We start from the raw sequence: 23,054 nt of genomic DNA, 5'->3' as shown, positions 1-23,054 counted from the left end.
TTTTTAGGACAAATTTGAATTTATTTGAATTTAAAATCCCAAATCCCATTGGCCCATGCAATTCAAAGAAACCTGTTTTAAAAAGTACCACTGCTTATCGCATTTCACAATCTTAATAAGCACCCATTATTTTACCTCTTGAAACAATGTGATGTGATAAAGTATATCACATATCACAAATCCCAATGAACATAGCCCCCGAGAACAAGAACAATACTTGGGCTTTAAACCTTAAGAATTATTAAATGCGATAATTGATTGAATATCATATATTAAAAATATAATAAAAAAACATTAACCAAAGTCTGACTATTATCCAAATTCCTCTCCATAATAGAGCTTCCCGCATCACAAAAGTTGTAACAAGTGAAAGTTTAAAAACTCTAATGACCACTCTGATTAGGATTCGCAAAGGCATGCCACTCCATTCACCTCTGATCTCCCAATTGCGATAAATTTTATCACAAAGCACAACGTTAAATTAATAAACGAAAAATGAATAAATAATAAAGGAAAATCGCATTAAAACATAGTAAGTCACTATCAAGACACATCCTAATGCCATGTCACCGATCATGATTCCGCCATCATGGATCCCTTTGTTACTTATTATGATTCTCTGCCTTCAAAGTTCTGATGCAATATATCACAATCTCATTGTTCAATAAAACCTTTGCCATAAACTACGATGTTGCATGATTGTGATTGCGATTAAATGTGATTGAATTTCTATGAGATTTGCGATATTCCGATCGCATATCGCATTTCGTGGAGGCAACTAGTCATGTTTTAAAGTTGTCACAAGAGGTATTTTGCGATGGGATTTATCCATTTAATAGAAAGATGATTTATCTTGATTAACCACCGAACTCATATGTTTTAATTATTATGAAGGCTTAATGATGTTTGTGGTTTCAGGTCTCAAGGTAATTCGATGGTTCGAAATGTAAGTACATACACATTTCACATTTACCTATTGACGCATCTGCTTACTTGTTCTTACGGTTTCAGGTGCCACATATACAGGACAGTTGTGCATAAAAGACAAGTCATACCCATAAACTCAGCCAATGTTAGATATTTCGGGCTCAGGCAACAAATGAGAGAAGAGACAGAATGATACTCCTCATCTCGTCATAAAACTGATTCTATTTGTTCTTATTATCACTATTTTGATAGTGCTGGACCCACCAACATGTCAAGGGGATCTACCCAGTAAGAAGTCCCAATTAGACCTCAAACTGTTTGGTGTAGGAGTCCCAACAGTGGGTTGTAAAGCAATGCCTTGACAATGATGTCGCATAGAGGCAAGTAAGATAAAATAAGGGTGTGATCGCTATAGTGATTCAAGGAAGGTGTATGGGAGGTTCTAACACGTGGGGGTTGAGATGAGTGCACCTCTTTGTAACCTATAATAGTACACAGTTGGGAAGGGAACACATGACCGAAGATGCATCACAAGCTGGAAAGTAGGTCAACCGAAAATCCAAAGTGATGGTTAAACCAACAACACATCTACGACAAGATTCATATAATTGCATACAAAGAAGTTCATACACAACTACATAAGTTAAACAACATACATTGCTAAGCAACCGGAACATTCCAACTACAAGAACAACATATGCATGAAAATGTGTTGGCTCTTATTATGTAAAGAAGTGTAAGTCCCAATCATACAATACATCCATGTAAACCTGGTAGCCCCAACAGTGGAATGTTACAACCACATCCACCTACTCCTCCAAAGAGATGTACTAGCTCCATGCAGTGGACAAGCCAAGGCGCATTACAATACTTTCCAAGCTCTTTCCAAGATAGTCTTATCAAAAGCTTAGCTGATCAAAAGCCCATACAATGACTTATGAGGGAATATTTATAGTAAAGGTTAGGGTGACCCTTGACATTCCCCTTTGTGGCAGTTCAACTTTCCTCGTGACTCTTCACCTACTGTATGACTAATACATCCAACTATTGACACTTGACTTACACTTGACATGACTCAACATTAAACTGCACATGTACTCATGTGAGACAACATGGCTTGAGCAAGCCATGCAAGACATCATTGACACTCGGTCCACTATGATGAGACCAACTCTTTGACATGCTTGTGATGGTGAAGGTGGTGAGATGATGCCAAGCTTGGTCGCTGTGATGGTGTGCATGCACCTCATGGTGACATCTTGCTGAAGTGAACTCTTGCCTCCATTGCAACCAGTGCATTAGTTTATCTCCTTCATCCAACTCGTCTACTAATATGCACATGGTCTTCTTGGGTGCGGCTGAACTGGCAACACATTGATGCATAGTATCTGTGTTGATCTTAAAGTATGTGTTGGTGGTCATGCGCATCAACTTGCTGAAGTACATGTTCAGCTCTAGTTGGACTTGCTTCTTGTATTCGCCTTGGTGAGTGTGTTGAATGGGTTGTATTGCATGCGTCCACACAATGACATGCATGTTGTTGAATCTCGTGCATGCAATCAAAAACACTTCTCACCATGTCTGCTTCGTGTCAGCTGCTGGGATGGATCTTTAACTTGTATGGGTGTAGTTTCATCCATGAGTGCATGTTGCACCCACTACTATTCCTGTTCTTGCTACAACTCATTCGTCTGTCTGTGTAGCTTCATTTTCTTCTTGAGTTGCTGCTTTAGCACATGCAACTCCTTCTTTGTTCCATTCTCTGTCTTCACATGATCTTCATGTCGTGCCGTCACCTCATATCCTGAGTCTCCAAAGTTGCTTTCATTATCAGTGGATCTGCTTAATCTTGCAACTTTGTTCCACCTATGTGTTGTCAACAACCTTCTTCTTGCATTCACTATGTTTGATCCATTCATTGTGTTCGTTGTATTTGCTGCATTTGTTGTATTTGCTGCAATCACTGTGTTCATTTCATTCACTGCATTCATTACATTCGTTGTATTCATTGCATTCGGTATGCTTCCTTTAGCTTATGTTCATGATGCTGCTAGCTATGATATGTTGATGTTTTTGTCTATGAACAATTTGATATCTTCGTGAGTAGGCAAGCTCATAGACATTTGATCGACTACATCTCTAGGCGTGCTATGAATGGTGTCTTCGACTCTGCCCTCTTGGAAACCATTGTACCTGCAATACCTGGAGACATGGAAACACTCATGGCAAGCAATTTGTGAGTTGAAAACCAAACTAAAATTGAGAAATGAATTGCAACATACCTATGTGACTGATCATGAAGGTTGGGCAACTTCGGCCAGGAGGTTGGGAGAGTGACTACCAAGATTGCACAAGGCATAGTATAAGCTGTTAGGAGATTGACTGACTGCTAGAACTATGGAATTCATATTCCAGTCTGGTTTCTGACTGTCGGAATTGCGCAATGCACAATCTTAGCTGGAAATGGATGCAGGCTCAGTGACTGCATTGCGCAATTTTCTTGGCCAGCGGTCACTGTCCCTCAGGATTGTGAAAATCAGGCTTGGGGAACAGTTGCTGGGTAGAAATGCGCATTTATGGAGAGGAAGGTAGAGCCTTCCCTCTCAGGATTGTGCAATACTGTCTAGTGAGGCAGATTCTGGGCCAAGGTTCGCCAGACTCACCGACAGGCAATTGAACGCGAATGTGAATGTGAATGCATGCTAATACTGAGTGTAATCATAAGTGAATGATCATGCATGAAAATGGTGAATGACAGATTTAGAAAATGGAACAACATGCATGTGGGTGAGCCGAGTCGCTGAATCAACGACCGTTCGCGAAAAACAATCTTGTGCATGCGACAGCAGTGAGATGTTGATGAAAACTGAAATAGTGCTAGGACAAGCTAATGTACATGTAAACGACAACAATCATTCAAAGAAATCAAGCAAACAGTACTCATACAAGTGAAAACAGAAAAAGTGACAGAAATGCAACACAAGGCATGGGAAGCGGGCTTACCCCAAAATAGTTGAGTTGAATGTGCCGACTGCTCCTATATGTGATGTGGGATTTCAGAATTACAAGGTTGATGTGAGGAATGAGCTCTATAGACTCTGGTTGATGAGTTTTGATAACATCTAGGTTGTGACATGCATGCCACAAATCTAGTGAAAGCGACACTTGGTGGGAGGTTGTTGAAATGATCCTTTAATGTAACCTCCAATTGCTAAATAGAGATCCCTGAAACAAGGGATGCCTTTGCATGCTACCTTTGGATAAGCGCCCATGCATATAAGTCTGTTTTGCTCGGTCCCAGAGAGAACTGGTCAACTCAAATGCACATGCAAGAGGTTGTTCGATTGCTTGAAGAAAATGCGCATTTCTAGCTAGGAGATGGGCTGACTAACAAGGAGATTTGCGCAATTTGTAGGAAGAGTAGCTAATTGCTGCCCAGATTTGGGAAATTTCTGGAGGGAAGGCTGGTTTCCCTCTATAATTGCACAATTTCTTTGTTAGGATATTCTGACACATAGGAAATAGTTAAGTATAACTTGGTCTAATATAGAGTTAGGTAAAGTTTGTTTCTTTACTATGTACATTTTGTAACTTACAATCCAACGGTCACGACATGTAGTGATCCGACGGTTCATTCTCTCCTCGGTATTACCGACACTTGATCCGTGGCTTAACACCCGATTGGTCCATGATCTCTATTTAAAGAGCATGGAGGGTCATTTGTAGGTTAACCGTCCATGAGAGAAGCTTATGTAAATTTTCATTCTTTTATTAATAAATTGCCTGAAGTGGCCGCATTGGCTCAGGCCGTGGACTGTTTCCCTCTTTGACGGTTTTAACCACGTCAAAATATTGGTGTATTGATCCGTGATCTCTTTGTGAGAGGTGTCCTTTGGTGTTCTGTCTGAGGAACTTACCCTGTAAATTCCTACATGGTATCAGAGCTATTTGAGGGTCGCGTCCGTTGGTGCTCCAAATCTGAAGCCGGTAGAACTGCATCCGACTACCGTTTCCTAGATCTACTGTTTCTGATTGCTTTCGGGTCGAGAGGACTACTCTATTGTGTTGGGAGAATCTGTTCCAATGAGGAACCCCTTTCGTTTCACGCGAAAAGGTTTCTGGTAGCCCTAGCTGCGTCATTTTTAAGATCTGGAGGTATATAGTGTTTATTTGCAGTTTACAGTTATTTTCTCTCTGTTTATTTCCGTTTTGGTTTATTTAGCTTCTTTTTATTACCAGATCTATACCTTTCATTTCTGCGTATGCTCTTTTCCCCATGACTTTGTGCGATCTGGGCAAATCAGAAACAGAAAGGAAGGATTTTTCTCATGCGTATGCTCTTTTCCACTGCGCCTTAGTGTGATCTCGGAAAATCAGAAACATTGAGGAAAATATTTAGTTTTCGGCTAAAGCTAACTTCAAGCCGTAAGGTTCATTTTTTTTTATGTCCGTGTTGGGTTTTGTGTTTTTTGTTTTGTAGGGAAAAAGAGATTTCTCAAAGCAAGCACGCAACTCAAAGCTTCAACCCCCCCCCCCCCCTCTCTCTCTCTCTCAAACTTTTTGTATAGCTCACTTGGTCCAAAGCTAATTTATGATAGTAGAGGTCTTGAGTTCAAGTCTCCTTTTTGTGGGGGCAGGTTTTTCATTTCTGCACATTGCCACACTTCGTCGGCATCTTCATCAAATTTTCTTCAAAAAGCCATAACTTCTTCATCCGGAAGTTGTTTTCAGAACCGCTTTTTTTTAAACAGCCTAATTTTTCGAGATCTTTCCATTGGAACACTTAGTTTCAACATCTATAGTTTCAGTTTCTGTTAAAATGGAAAGTCCATGCCAAGTTATTCTTGACAGCACCAACTACTTCCAATGGTGGTCCTACATTATGGATTTACTTAGAAATAAAGGTCTCTACAGAATAGCCACAGACCAAGAAACCAAACCGAAAGATGAAGATAAGGCAGCTAAATGGGAAAATAGGCAATATCAAGCACGTGGGATGATAGAGATGTCTATTTCTCCAGATCTTATATTCCATATTGTAGAACTTGATACTCCTGATGAAGCATTGAAACAAATTACTAAAGTTTTTGGAATAAAAAATGAATTTAGAGCCCATCAACTTGAAAATGAGTTGCCTACATTGGACCCCAATAATTTTTCTTGCATTGAAGATTTTTTGTCCAAGTTCAAGACCCTTAGACTTCTCTTGGAAGCTGTTAAGGTTAAGAAAGAAGATAGTAACCTTATCTATTCCATTCTTACTAAGTTGGGACCAGCCTACTCTCTGTTTGTTTCCACCTTCCATTCTACAAGAGAAGCCTTCATTTCTCAAGGACAAGACTACAAGTCCCCTTCCTTTGATTCTTTTTGTGATTCTTTAATAATATAACAAGAAAAACTCTTACATCTTGGTCTTCTTAATCTTGGAAACGCTTCTAAGAAAGCGTTAGCCGCCCAGCAGCAACCAAATCCAAAGAATCCAAAGAAGTTGTATCCTAAAAGGAATGGTCCTAAACCAAACAAGGTTCCTAAGCAATTTCAGCCTCAAAATGAAAAATCATTTCAAAAAAATGATAAGACAAATAAAAACAAAGGGAAGAAGATTGATAGACATTGCAACTTTTGTAATCGAGATGGCCACTTAGAATCCAAACACTTTAAGAAGATGGAAGCCTTGGAAGCAACAATGAAGAAGCATAACATCCATTTGGAGCACTCTTCAACTTCAACTTCATCTTCAGGAATGGCACTGTCTGCATGTGGTTGTCAAGCATCTGGGTCTGGCTATGCACTAAATGTATCTTCTTCTTCTCATTCTCATGAGTGGCTCATTGATTCTGGAGCTTCTTATCACATGGCCAAAAACAAAGCCATGTTTTCTTCTTTAAATGATTGTAACACCAAAAATATATATGTTGGTGATGATAGATCTCTTAGTGTTGTAGGGACTGGAACTATTCATCTAGACAATGATTAGTTTAATGATGTATTATGTGTTCCAACCTTATCCTGCAACCTTCTATTTGTATATCAGATAACTCATTCAAGTGAAGGTAAAATCGTTGAATTTTCACCTCACAATGTTGTAATTAAGGACCTAAGAGATCCTAGACAGATTTCAGCTACTGGCATTGCTGATGATTCTACAAGGTTGTATAAGTTTCACAACTTTGGGTCATCAAATCTTCCCTCAGTATTTGTTGCTCATAATGATGAAGTGAGCAAACTTTGGCATGAGCGATTTGGTCACTTAAACTATCGCTCCCTTCAGAATCTATGTAAAGAAAATATGGTGACAGGTCTTCCAATGGTATCTTGTAGAGATGGTGTTTGTTCCGAATGTGTACTCGGAAAACATCATCGGGATAGTTTTGAAAAATGTGCCTCTTGGTACGCCTCAACGCCTTTACAGCTCGTGCATAGTGATTTATGTGGTCCACTTCCAGTTGTTTTATTCTCTGGCTGCAAGTATTTCTTAAATTTCATTGATGATTTCTCCAGACGCACTTGGGTATACTTCTTAAAACTCAAGAGTGAAGTATTTAACATGTTCTTGGCCTTTAAGGCCTTTGTTGGAAAACAATCTGGACATCAAATTGTTAAGCTAAGATCTGATAATGGCGGAGAATATGTTAACAACAAATTCATCAACTTTTGCACTGAGAATGGAATTCAAATGCAACATACTTTTCCATATACTCCACAACAAAATGGTGTAGCTGAAAGGAAGAATCGCACCTTAAAGGAAATGGCTAATTGTATGCTTCAATCTAAAGGACTTAGTCTTAATTATTGGGCAGAAGCAATTAACTGTGCAAATTACATAATAAATCGCACTCCTAATAAGGTTTTAAAGAAAAATGTATTTTTGTTGTATATTTTGAAGATGTCAAAGGATATAGACTTATTCCACTTAAGTCCAAAAATGTTATCATTAGAAGAGATGTAAAGTTTGCTGAAAATATATTGGCCTCCGAGCCTAGTTCGGCGGATATGCCACCTCTCCCTATCTCTTCTACTTTTGAAAATATTTCTTCTTCAGATGATGAAAGCGAGGATGAAAATCCTCCCCACCTTCTCAGGATCCTCCTTCAGCTCCTCAGCTTCCAAAATGGGTCCGTGCTACTCGGGATGCAGCAGGTGATCTTGTCGGTGATCCTACAGATCGACAACGTACATGTTCTCAGTTTGATAGAGCCTCTTCTTTACTGGCTCAAGCTTCAGTGAATTATGATCCTGACACCTTTGCAGAATCTTCAGGCCATCCAGATTGGGAAGCAGCTATGAATGAAGAATATCATTCATTATTGGCAAATGATACATGGGATCTTTTTCCTCTACCAAAGGGACGAAAACTTGTTAGATGCAAATGGGTTTACAGAACCAAGTATAGACCAGATGGGAAAGTTGATAAACATAAAGCTCGTCTTGTTGCTAAGGGTTTTTCACAAGTTGAAGGCATTGACTACACTGAAACCTTCTCCCCTGTTGCCAAAATGAACTCTATCCGCCTTGTTCTTTCCCTTGCTACCTCTTTCAAATGGGAAGTCCATCAGATGGATGTTAAATCTGCCTTCTTGCATGGGGACTTGCATGAAGAAATCTATATGGAACAACCTATTGGCTTCATACAAACAGACTCTAGCCTTGTATGTCGGCTTAAGAAATCCCTTTATGGTCTCAAGTAAGCTCCTCGAGCTTGGTATGCCAAAATGGATAACTTTCTTTTAGAAAATGGCTTTCCTAGGTGTCATTCTGACAATACTGTCTACACCAAGAAAGTGGGCAAGTCTCTTATCATTCTTGTTCTTTATGTTGATGATCTTATCCTGACTGGTAGTGATCCCAACCTTATAAACCATGTGAAGTCTAGCCTTAAAAGGAAGTTTTAAATGACAGACATAGGACACTTACATTATTTTCTTGGTCTTCAAGTCTTGCAATCTAAGGAAGGTATTTCCCTTTCCCAGTCCAAGTATGCCTGTGATATTCTACACCATTTTCAGTTGGAAGATTGTAAGCCAGCCCCTTCTCCCTTTCAGTCTGGAGTCAAACTTTCAGTCACTTGTACTTCTCCTGAAGTTGATGCTACCTTATACCGTCAACTTGTAGGAAAAATTTTGTATCTAACCCATACTCGTCCTGACCTTTCCTTTGTTGTTGGCCTTGTTGCTCGGTTTATGCAAAACCCACATGAAAGTCATTGAAAAGAAGCTAAAAGAATGCTTCGTTACGTTCGAGGTACAATTCAATTTGGGATTCATTACAATGCCGAAGCATCTCCTCTATTGGTTGGTTTCCCTGATTCCGATTGGGCTGGTGACCCTGATGATCGGAAGTCTACTGCAGGTTGTGTGTTCACTCTTGGTTTAGGACCTATTACATGGGCTTGCAAGAAACAAGGTGCCATTTCTCTTTCTTCAGCAGAAGCAGAGTATCGTGGTGCCATAGAAGCTAGTAAGGAAGCCTTATGGCTTCTTCAGATCCTGTCAGAGTTTGGCTTTCAGCAGCAACATATGACTACACTTTGGTGTGATAATCAAAGTGCCATTCAACTATGCAAATATCCAGTCCAACATCAACGCAGCAAACACATTGAACTGCACATGCACTTCATCAGAAAGCTCATTCACGACCATGTTCTTGAAGTGCAATATTGTTCAAGAGATGATCAAGTTGCAGACATCTTTACAAAGGCTCTCACAGAGGCGAAGTTCACTAAACTTCAATTTATGGTTGGAGTTCAGGAAGTTGTCACTAAGGGGGGATAGGCTCTAGTGCCTCCTTCCTTCTCCTATTGTGTCATATTTATAAATCCTTCAATCCTATCCCAAGTTGTTCTTAAGGGGGGATGTTAGGATATTTCGACACACAGGAAATAGTTAAGTATAACTTGGTCTAGTATAGAGTTAGGTAAAGTGTGTTTCTTTACTATGTACATTTTGTAACTTACAATCTGATGGTCACGATATGTAGTGATCCGAAGGTTCATTCTCTCCTCGGTATTACCAACACTTGATCTGTGGCTTAACACCCAATTGGTCCATGATCTCTATTTAAAGAGCATGGAGGGTCATTTGTAGGTTAACCGTCCCTGAGAGAAGCTTATGTAAATTTTCATTCTTTTATTAATAAATTGCCTGAAGTGGCTGCGTTGGCTCAGGCCGTGGATTGTTTCCCTCTTTGAGGGTTTTAACCACATCAAAATACTGGTGTATTGATCTGTGATCTGTTTGTGAGCGGTGTCCTTTGGTGTTCTGTCTGAGGAACTTACCTTGTAAATTCCTACATTCTTTGGGGATATGCTCAGCCTACAGCTAGACCAAGTCCGGGTGATCAGCCTGTGAGGGGAGAGTAATGATCGACAAGTTTCCTTTGTGCAAGAAAAACACTGAAGCTTGAGTACTTGATGAAGAAAGACAAGATGATGTGCAAGGTTGATAGGGGGGCTCCGAAACGAGCTAAGGCAAAATTTTGGAGGGTGGTTGTAGCCGCTACAACACTTGGTGACACATTGGTAGAACTCCAGCTCTCTGAATGGATCTTGTTCGTGAAAAGAAATTCTAACACCTTCGATAGTATTGTTTAGTTCTCAGCTCATCTTGGCTTCACACTAGCTTGATTGTAATATGTTGCATCTGCCAAGCGCTTGGTCGATTGACACACATTCCGAGCCAAGGAAACACAATTGTTTAGATTAGGGTTGAGGGGTGTATAGGTGCACAAGCAGTATAGTCGTCAGAGTATTAGTTTCATCTATGGTGTTGCTCCACTACTAGCAGGCCTGGACAGTACCCTGGTGGAGTCACATAGGAACATAAGCATGGCTCCGCTGCTAGCGAGCCTGGTCAGTACCCCGGTGGAGTTACTTGTATAACCACTGTGTGCAAGAAGACTTTCTCTTCTTTCGCGTTACTCAATTTTCATTTTTAATTTTTTGACTTTTCATCTTTTCATTTTTCATTTTTCATTGTGCATAACACTTATTCATTTCGGAGGAAAAAGAGGGATCCCGACTTATTGATAACGGAAGAGGTTGTTCTAGTAGAGAAGTAGTTTATTGTATCTCTAACATACCTGTTAAGTTTTTCCCTCTCACCTTACTCTACTCGATTGAGTTAACAAGGGTTAACCCAAAAACAACTGACTAGAGAAGGTGACATTAGTTAGTGTGCAAGCGTTGTGTTTTAACCAAGGTTCACTTTGAATGGTACATATTTTCCTCCAACATATCATGGACTAAAAGTAAAAAGCTCTTCATACAGAGGAAGGATGACACATAACCAAGTAGTTATAGTTGTACAAGCCCTCTTGTACTTTAGCCAGCTCGCTTCAAGAGTCATACATGGTTTCATGCGAAACTAACCTACGAACGACACAGTCGAACTAAAAAACAACAAAGAAAAGCAAGAGCAGAAGCAAAAGTGAAAGCAAGGCAGGTAAGCAAACAAGCAAGCAAACAAACCAGCAAACAAAGCATGAAAGAAAACAAGCATGCAATCAAACAACTGAAAGAAAACACTACTCCTACTCCTACACTAACGGTGCATGAGCCTGATCACGTGAAGTGATATTTCCAATGTAGCCACTGCCACATTGGTTGACCCATGTTGGTGAAGGTTTGGTCCGTGATCAACCTATTTGTGCGAACTAGCAAGCAAGAAAGATACAATAATGAAGACAACCACGCTTTGTGTTTCAAAGTGCCCACAGGACATAAGTGAGTACCAGTGCATGACGAGTAGCCTGTGGACTTATCATAGTGTTGTGGGTCACTGCGTGCAACTTTGAAGCATAAGCACACTCTTGGCTATGACATGCAAGCAAATGAAAGAAACAAAGATAACTTGCGTCATGAGTGAGTGCTTGCAATGTAAGATTCATCCAATGAATGAGCGATGGGATCATGCAGTTCGAGTCAAGGAAGTGTGAACTGTATGTGAGATGGATCTTTAATGCATACATATGAGTGATGAGGAGCCTTGGGTGATTGAACAAATTCATGATCGGAAGTGAGACTAACCCCAAGAGATTGAGGACCTGACATAACCATCAGCTTAGGATGAAGTGCCTCGACGGTCTTGGGTTTTTCAACTTCATCATCAGATAGATCATCATAAACGGTGGCTTTGAAAGATCAACTGCGATAGAGTCATGATCATGATCAAATATGGAAACAAATGGATCATGACCACCACGATCAAAAAAATCAATGAATTCATCGTCATCCGCATGATCAGATGAATCAAACAGAGGGGTAGATGAAAAGTGAACAAACTCATACACTATGTTTCTGAAAAAGACAGATGAAAGATCAAGTGGATTTTCAACGAATAAGTCATCCTCTCCATTGTTGAATTATGGACCAACATCTGGTGAGTCCTGCGAGTGATCAACAATGGGTGAATCAGTGGATGAAGACACACATGCAAAATCATGGATGGCATGTTCACCAAAGATGTTAGGAAAGAACGGAGGGGGCTCGGACGAAAGGGAGTCATCCTTTGCTGAGTGTTGATGCTAAAGCTCCCACTCATACTCTTCATGAATGACATTGCATGTTGGTTTTGCAACACCAACTTCGTTAGTGGCTTGTTCCTCGTTCACATCAATTGAAGAGTTCGGAATGGACAAACACAAGACAATATCATCTGGAGGAACACCTGAGTGCAAAGACGAAGGTCGTAGAACACAATGCATATGAGAATTCGAAGGACTCACAAACAAATATGCGTGAAAATTAAGTGAAGTGATGTTGGGAAGATGTGAAAGATGAAAAGGTGTGTGAGCATGATCCTCAGCATCACTTGGTAGTGGTGGAGCTGTTGAATGAGGGGAAGGCAGACAGTCAGTTGAGATAGTGCCTGCATCCACATGAGATTTTGCACCTCCATTAATGAAGAATGTTGAGTGAGGCTTGATCTCAAGCTTCTTCTTGGGATGAGAAAATTTCTTAGGGAAATACTTGAACTGGTTTGAAAGATAGGAAAATTTCATTTGGCTCCTCGGAGCTTGAAAAGGCAAGTCATAGAAGCGCTGCCAAAAATCAATAATTGATTCATGCGGAGGCTTCCGTTGTTGTAACAATTTTCAGTCAAGATAGTCTGGATCAAAATGACAGAAAGTGTCTTGAATAAGATCACAGAAGTGCTCAAGTGAGTGCATGATGTCAGCCAGTAGGCTGAGCAACCAATGACATGGAGATTCATGAAGTGTGTGTGGAAGCAGAAAGCTGGCCTATTCGTTAGAACACCCATCTTCCTCATGAAGCATGGAAAGAAAGTCATGTAAGTACTCAAGCTAGGCCACTTCGCCTTCACCATTATACATGTAAGTGGACAAGAGATCAAAAAGCTCCCCCGTGATGGAGACATCTTCACGATTTGAAAAACATCACAGAGGAAGAAGAGTGCAAGAATCCATGAAAGGTATGCAAAGGTTCAAAATTGGATGAGAGGACACAGCTTGTCATCTCGCCCTTCTTCTAGCGCCAAAAATTTTAATGGTGTTGGACCCACCAACATGTCAAGGGGATCTCCCCGGTAAGAAGTACCAATTAGACCTTAGAACTTTTGGTGTAGGAGTCCCAATAGTGGGTCGTAAAGAAATTCCTTGACCGTGATGTCGCACAGAGGCAAGTAAGATAACTCTCTTGGTAACAAGGTTGTGACTGCTGCAGTGAGTCAAGGAAGGTGTATGGGAGGTTCTAACACATGGGGTTGAGATGAGTGCACCCCTTGGCAACCTGTAACAGTACTCAGCTGGTAAGGGAACACACGAGCGAAGATGCATCACAAGCAAGAAATTAGGTCAACCAGCAATCCAAAGTGATGGTTAAACCCACATCACATCTGCAACAAGATTCATATAATTGCATACAAAGTAGTTCATACACAACTACATAAGTTAAACAACATACATTGCTAAGCAACCAGAGCAGTCCAACTACAATAACAACATATGCATGAAAATGTGTTGGCTCTTGTTATATAAATAAGTGTAAGTCCCAATCATAAAATACATCCATGTAAACCTTCTAACCCAATAGTGAAACGTTACAGCCACATCCACTTGCTCCTCCAAAGAGATGTACCAGCTTTGTGCAGTGGAGAAGCCAAGGCACGTTACAATACTATCCAAGCTCTTTCCAAGATAGTCTTATCAGAAGCTTAGCTGACCAAAATCCCATACAATGAGTTATGAGGGACTATTTATAGCAAATGGTGGGGTGACCCTTGACATTCCCCTTTGTGATAGTTCAACTATCCTCATGACTCTTCACCTACTCTATGATTGTTACATCCAATTACTGACATTTCACTTACACTTGACATGACTCAACATTAAAATGCATATGTACTCATGTGAGACAACATGGATTGAGCAAGCCATGCAAGACATCACTAACACTCGGTCCATTGTGATGAGACCAACTCTTTGACATGCCTGTGATGGTGAAGGTTGTGAGTTGATGCCAAGCTTGGTCATCCATGATGGTGTGCATGCACCTTATGGTGACATCTTGTTGAAGTGAACTCTTGCCTCCGTTGCAACCGGTGCATCGGTTCGGCTCCTTCATCAAACTCATCTGCCAACATGCACATGGTCTTCTTGGGTGCAACTGAATTAACAACAAACTGATGCATATTTTCCATGTTGATCTTCAAGTGTGTGCTGGTGGTCATGTGCATCAACTTGCCAAAGTAAATGTTCAGCTCTAGTTGGACTTGCTTCTTGTCTTCGCCTTGGTGAGTGTGTTGAATGGGTTGGATTGCATGCATGTGCACAATGACATGCATGCTGCTGAATTTCTTGCATGCGATCAACAACACTGCTAACCATGTCTACTCCGTGTCAGCTATTGGGATGGATCTTTAACTTGTACGGGTGAAATTTTATTCGTGAGTGCATGTTGCACCCACTGTTGTTCTCGTTCCTAGTGCAACTCATTCCTCTGTCTGTACAACTTCATGTTCATCCTGAGTTGTTGCTTCAGCACATGCAACTCCTTCTTTGTTCCATTCTCTATCTTCGCGTGATCTTCATGTCGCATCGTCACCTCATAGCCTGAGACTCCAAAGTTTCTTTCATTATAAGTGGGTCTACTTGATCTTGCAACTTTGTTCCACCTCTGTGTTGTCAACAACTTTCTTCTTGCATTCATTGCATTCACTACATTCGTTGTGTTCACTTCATTCACTGCGTTCATTGTATTCATTGCATTCACTACATTCATTGTGTTCGTTGCATTTGTTGTATTCACTACGTTTGGTATGCTGCCTTCAGATGTTGTTCATGATGCTTCTTTTTGTGATATCTTGATGTTCTTTTATACAAATAACTTGATATCTTCGTGAGCAGGCAATCTCATAGACATTTGATCGACTACATCTCCAAGCGTGCTCTGAACAGTGTCTTCGGCTCTGCCCTCTTGGAAAACCATTGTACCTGCACTGCTGAGAGGCAAATGAACACCTACAATACTTGGAGACATGGAAAAACTCATGGAAAGCGATCTGTCAGTCGAAAACCAAACTGAACTTGAGAAATGACTTGCAACATAATTGTGTGACTGATCATGAAGGTTGCGCAATTTCGGCTGGGAGGTCGGGAGACTGACTACCAAGATTGCACGAGGCATAGTATAAGCTGCTGGGAGACTGATTGACTGCTGGAAACACACAATTCCTAGCCCATTTTGGTCGCTGACTACTGGAATTGCGCAATGCACAATTGCAGCTGGCAATGGATGTAGGCTCAGTGACTGCATTGCGCAATTTTCTTAGCCAGCAGTCACTGTCCCTCAGGATTGCACAAACTAGGCCTGGGGAATAGTTGCTCGGTAGAAATGTGCATTTCTGGAGAGGAAGGCAAACCCTTCCCTCTTAGGATTGCGCAATGCTGTCTAGTGAGGCAGAGTCCGAGCCAAGGTTGTCCAGACTCGCCAACAGGCAACTAAACGTGAACGTGAATGTGAATGCATTGTGATACTGAGTGTAAGCATAAGTGAATGATCATGCATGCAAATGGTGAAAGAAAGATTCAAAAAATGGAACAACATGCATGTGGGTGAGGCAAGTCGCCGAATCGATGACTGTTCACGAAAAACAATTTCATGCATGCGACAGTAATAAGATATTGAAAGGAACTGAAATTGTGCTAGGACAAGCTAATATACATGTAAACGACAACAAGTGTTCAAAGAAATCAAGAAAAGAGTACTCATAGAATCGAAAACACAACAAGAGATAGAAATGCAACACAAGGCATGGGAAGCGGGCTTACCCCAAAACAGCTGAGCTGAATGTGCCAACTCCTCCTAGATGTGATGTGGGATTTCAGAGCTGCAAGGTTGATGTGAGGAATGAACTCTGAAGCATCTGGTTGATGAGTTTTGATAACATCGAGGTTGTGATATGCATGCCACAAATCTAGTGGAAGTGACACTTGGTGGGAGGTTTCTGAAATGATCCTTGCATGTAACCTCCACTTGTTAAACATAGATCCCTAAAACAAGGGATGCCTTTGCATGCTACCTTGGGAGAAGCAGCCCATACATGCAAGTCTGTTTTGCTCAGTCCCAGATGGAACTAGTCAACTCATCTGCACATGCAAGAGGTTGTTTGACTGCTTGAAGGAAATGTGCATTTCTAGTTGGGAGCTTGGCTAACTGCCCAGGAGATTTGAACAGTTTATGGGAAGAGGAGCTGACTATTACCAAGATTTGTGCAAATTCTGGTTTCAGCAGCCCTGCTAGGGAAAATTACACAATTCCTACTGGGAGTGTTGACTGGCAGAATTGCGCAATTCTGGTCCTTGCAGGATGCCAGTAAGGATTGCGTAATTTCTGGAGGGAAGGTTGGTTTCCCTCCAGAATTGCATAATTTCTTGGGGGAGCTGCTCAGCCTGCAGCTGAACCAAGTCTTGGTGATCAGTCTGTGAGGGGAATGCATCGAGCTGTGACCGACAGGCTGCCTTTGTGCAAGAAAAACGTTGAAGCTTGTGTACTTGATGAAGCAAGACAATATGTTGTGCAAGGTTGGTAGGGAGGCCCCAAAATGGGCTAAGGAAAAAATTTGGAGGATGGTTGTAGCCGCTACAAAACACTGATTATAAGAGGAATTGTTCAAACCTCTTGAGCATTTTGTGTAATTTCTGTTTCTGCATCTTCAACATGCATTATATAAACCCTTTCATGTATACATAGAAGGGGCCCCAGATATTAGAAGGAAAGCCTTGGAGAGCTTTCCATTTTTTACTCTTCAAGCTTATCCTCGTAGGAAGACTGGGCCAAGTCCCGAAATTTTATAAGAATGACTTTGAGAAGATTTCACTTTTGTAATTCTCGAACTCCTCTTAATAGAATGATGAGATCAAGGTTCTGGATTTTTGTAAAGAAGGCTTTTGGAAGCTTGCACTTTTGTACTTTTGGAAGCATCGAAATAAGAAGATGGACCACGATTGTTTTCTTTCATATGCAGAGTAACATACATTGGGTATTTCTATGTTTGTATTCTATTCTATTTATGTAATTAACAATTATTCATGTTTGCATTGTTTTTATATGTATCTTTTTAACACAATTATGCATTAAATCATTTATGAACATCCTACTATTTCCATCTTTAATACATATATCAATGATTTATTATGTTATTTGATGTGATACATGCTTCATCAATTATTTTTCATAAGTTTTCCATCAAAGTAATTATCTTAAATGTTTTCATTTATGCAAGTGTTTGATTAATCGTTATTATCATACACTACGAATGATCACTTTAGATCGCATACAAATGAACACAGATAAACCCGAGTAATAGATAGATATATACATGTATTTTAGTTTACAATCACTTCCATTCATAACTTAGTTTTGGTTATAAGCATTATACATCAACTCTATCACATTTTCATTGGGAAACTGGTCCCATTATCCCCAGTCGAAGCTGTTATTCCAAACGAAAAATGGATGGTATTCAAGTCCCCAATAGGGTGGTTATCTGCCATGTTGTTGCAGCGAATGTCAAGCAATCAACAAAATCTTAAACACACTAGATGAGGTGGCCAATGCATCAACTATCATATTATTCTCTCTAGGAATCACATATAAATCATATTTTGAAAATAATTGCAGCATATCTAGGAAAACATTCCTAGTCTTTAGTTTGATACACACATTTAATATGATTGATAATCAGCTCTGAATCTCCATGAACATCAATCCTCTTTTCCCCAAGTCTCTCAAAGTATTCAATCCCAAAATCAACACTTCATAATCAGCCACAATTTTTGAACAGTCAAAGGCTAGCTTGTAAGAACATAACCTTGACTTGTCCATATTTGGGCTCTTTATCCACACACTAGATCCAACCCCCTCTTCATTGAATGCTCCATAAAAATACATATTCCAAATACCATCATCATATTATTTATGTTTTGATTTTTTTCCTTACAATTCTCCATCTTTCTCCTCTGATATGTTCTCCTTGTTTTGTTTCTATTTTGACTGTCTTCCTCCAAACAAAAATCATGATATAATATGAACGAATCCATATAATAATGAACTGAATAAATATGGTGTTTATTAGGCCTTTCCTTTCCACTTATCATGTACTTCATCAAGGTTTCTCTATACAATCTCCTTGGATGTCCAAAAACAGGAATTGTGGCATATGCCATGTCCATCTGTAAAGTACCTTTCAATTTCGTAGACCGTGATCTTGATAAAATCATACCAAACTTTGGAGGAATATCAACAAAAAAATATATCAATCACTACGCTTTTTTTTGCAATTTGAGTGAGACAGACAACCAAATCTTTGATTAAACCCAAACATTTCACCTTTCTTGAATCAAAGGAAAGGAAAACTTTATATGGCCTTGTGATTTCCAAACCAAGCTTATCCATAATAACCTTTGGCATTAAATTATGTGATGCATCTGAGTCTAACATTGCATTATGTAGAATCAAGTCATGTGCACTCAAACTAACATAAAAAGGTGGGACATCTCCATCAATTTTTGGAACAGTTTAGGATGATCATTCGAGTTAACAGTGCCTGAAACATATTCTATCTTTAGTGCTTTGACAATTTGACCTTTGTATGTATCATTCTTGATCAGTCCATTAAATGGAATATATATTTTTATTTTATATATTTCATTTTCTAAACTGAAAGAAGATTGAACTTTCACTATCGCTTTGATTGTCATGTCTCTCTTTTCAAGAATCTCTTTTGGAGGATCAACTTTCTTCTGGCTGGAAGTGGGTGCATCAGCATGGCCTCTCTATGGAGGATTTCCTAGAACTTTTCTATTTCTCAAGTTTTACTGTTTTTGCACCTCCATGATTGCATTTTGATACCCCTTCTTGTAATATTCTTATTCGATATGCATGATATCTTCCTCTAGCTGAAAAAACAAATCATGTTATTCTTTTGTAAAAAATACATTGTCCTCTTCTTCACCCAAATAATGAATCTGATCCTCATATTCTATTGTCTCGTCATCCACTGCAAAATTTTGTTGGAAATGAGGTCTGATTTATTGTTTATCTCCTTGATTTCTCTATTCACTTTGCTTGATTTGAACTTGAGGCCTCCGAAAATTTGGATTTGTTACTCGAGGAGGGGCCTTGTGATATTTACGAACAACTTTGTTCTCTAAGGTCAATCTCTCCATGAAATTTTCCACTTTTTTCACCATGAAAACCAACTTGCTATCTGATGAATATGAAGCCTCCTCTTTAACTCCTCTCTTCTCAACTTTCATTTTTTCCTTTTTGGTCAATATATTCGCTTCTACTACAACAACATTTTTCTGCATATCCTCCAAAGTGGTTGGGTTCCTTTCTCTAAGTTGATAAGAAATATCGGCATCAAAACCATCTGGGTAATGAAGAAAGGCCAACCCTGAAGGGGGTTTTGTTTCAGTATGTACTGAATTATATACTTTATTAAATCTTGCACTGATTCTCCTGGAGCTCTCTTCAAGTTGTCATACTTATCCAAACTCTGTAGAGGATTGTTCTTGACTTCCCATATAGAAAGGAAACTTTGTTCAAGTTGTTGGAAATTGGAAATACTTGCAACTCGCAGACTTCTAAACCATTTCTTGACCTCTCCTAAAAAACTCTTAGCAAAAGACCTCAATTTAGCATCCTCATGGTCTACTTCTTCCAAGTATAAGAAATCATTCAACTTATCAAAGTGTTGTTGTGCAGTAATAACCCCTCTACCATCGAACCGAGGCAATCTCTGACCATAGTTTTGTGGAAAATCATGTAATCGACCTTGTAGATTCAATGGAGTGTAACAGGTAGCCATGATTGTATCAAATGGATTAGTACTGACTCTTTGGGTTTAAAATGAGGACAGGGAAGGTAGTGAGATTTTTGTTTGAACACATGATGAAGAAGGAGGGGTAAGAACAATGGAAACAATAGGAGCATAACTCAATGGGATATTTAATGAAGTAGAAGATGTAGGGGCATAAATAATTGGGACAAAATGTTGTAATTTGCAAGACTTAGTCATAGCTTTCTGCAAATTATAGACAAGATGTTATAACTTATGAAATTGTGTCCAAATATCCTTTTCTTCTTCTAATATACTTTCTCTCTAAAAAGGAATAGTGTATTGTAACTTCACTTTATCAAAAATTGTTTCTATCAAACTTTTTTCTGATTAGATCTGCATAGGCTTTGTTCAAACTTCAAATCAAACTAAGCGCAGTCCATTGATTCAACTCTTTTAGGTAGGGACAATTATATTTTTTATGACACTGGTATCTGTTTCTTTTGCGGGTTTCTTCTTTCTAAATAACTTCTCTCGACTAGTCAAGGTCTCAGGTGGATTAAGGTATGGATGACGCCTAGTGTGTACTCTTCTTGAAGCCATATTTCCTACAAGAATTGATTTCAATTGGTTCCAAAATCACTAACAATTGGGTAAATATTCAGCTTGTCATTTTCTAGTTCACAGTCACCCTCAGGAACAATATTTGTCTCTAATAGCAATTTTTTCCAGGGAAGTCTTCAAGCTTTACGTTACCTGGCAATGGCGCCACTATGTTAGCACTTCGTAATTTCTCCAAGATGAGGAGAGGAGCCAAAAGGTAACCACAAACCACTTTAAAAGTGGAATATAGCCTTTCCAATTTTAATGAGGGCTCTCTCTACCTAAATATACAGTCACTTTCTCAGAGGGATATGGATTTTAAAAGTTTCTTAGCAGGGGAGAAGAAAGATCCATTGGGCATACAAACATATAAATTTGATTTTTTTCCAGTAAGAGGCTGAAGGATGAGGGATACTTTGACAGGGGCAAGGTAGGATGTCTTGGTAGTGTTTTAAATTTGATTCATTGTAGAAGTGTGAGAAGAGGAAAGTTGGAAATGACATATAGAGCATCTAACTGAAGGATGAATTCTAAATACCACTTAAGAAGAAAACATTAATTGTTTAGTAACCTATAACAGAGCACTTTGACAGTGATTTCTGAGATAAATCCTTGCTTAACCAAACACGCAGACATAAATTCAATCATGGAAATGGCAAGAGAGAAAAAAATTACAACATAAGAAAGCACATCACCACTAGGAGCTAACATAAGAATCCCTATAAAGTTACACCTCTGTCTTTTTCATTCATTGGAAAATATCAGAAAAATACAATGCACAGAGTGTTTCTTATTCTAAACCCTAACCAACCCTTTTATTCATAAATATTACATCACAAATAGGTTAGATACAATCAGTTCCAACCTCTAGGAACCAAATTCCCTAAAAGGATTTATGTTTCTCTAAACACTGGGAACTATTTGACCAAGTATTTTTCAAGAAAATTTACATTAAATATAAAATATAAATTGAGTTTCAAAGTCCTCAGACACATCAAAACATTAATCATGACCATAAAAACAAACTACATAAATTTTAGACATGAACTCTGTGATCAAAAGGTTGACTGTGTGGAAACGAAGCGTTGGCGTTGTGAAACCTCCTAGTTTAGCAGAAACACAACACATAAGCGCAATGAATTGATGGTTCATATGCCTCTGGTCACTTTTGGAACTTCTTAATAACTGATGCACATGCGAAATAGTCTTTAAATAATCAAATGCCCCTTTAGAAACCTCCTTTCATTCTACAGAGCTTCCATTTCTCTAAACGTCACCTACAACAAAAGTGCATCACCTGTATGAAAGCGCATCAAAACATATTCTTCATGGTTTTTATCAATGTTGAGGTCTCTGAACACAATAAACAACTTTTTGGTGATGCCAACAATCCTAAAATCCCTTTTCAAGTCCCCACTCACCTAAAAGGTTACAAAATTTCTCATTTCCATCAAACCCTAATGCCTTGTCAAAAACTGCAAAATTGTCGTGTGAGTTGCTTATTTTTTGAAAAACTTTTATAAGATTCCAAAAATTGATTGATTATGCTCTTAAAAAAAATTCAAACAAAACATGAAACTCTGAACCTCCTTGTCCAACCCCATTCAACTGGCATACTTTGGCAAAAAACAAAAACAAAAACCAAAATTGCAATGATTTACCTGTTCCAATACTCAGACTTATGCTACTTCAACCAAAAAATCAATCTTACCTCTATCCTCCTCTTGTATTTCTTGAAACTGTTGCTTGGAAACCTTTAGCTCCTTCCTCAAGGTGAGGTTCCCTCTGTACATTTTTTGAGTTGCCTATGTAAAGGAAGATTCCTTTTAAACATATACTTAGCATTTGACATCGTTGGCTCACACATGTTCAAATGGTCATATATCCTTTTCCTGGCCCTTTCATATTGTTTTTTAAGTCTAACACTCTCATTTTTGGATTTTTTCAATTGCATCCTCAACCTATTGAAAGTATGTTTCCCTTCATCTACCTCGTCTTTCTTCTCTTCTTGCACTAATTTTTCCTCCTGTAGCTGAAAATTTCTCACTGAAGACCTGGTTACTCTAGCTGACAGAGCTTCTAACCCTTGAATATCTTCTATCACCATCTTCTCTTTACCTTTAAAATTTGTGACAGTTGGAGTTGCTTTTGTTACTGGTTCTGTTTCATAAATCTTAAGTGACCTTTCTAAAACAGATTTTTTCAATCCCATCTTGTCATGATGTA

Source organism: Pinus tabuliformis, chromosome 2_2 (genome assembly GCF_031772625.1).
Source record: "Pinus tabuliformis cultivar Carrire ecotype Pingquan chromosome 2_2, CPIR1, whole genome shotgun sequence".
Classification (NCBI taxonomy): Eukaryota; Viridiplantae; Streptophyta; class Pinopsida; order Pinales; family Pinaceae; genus Pinus; species Pinus tabuliformis.
Note: the sequence above shows the minus strand (reverse complement) of the source record.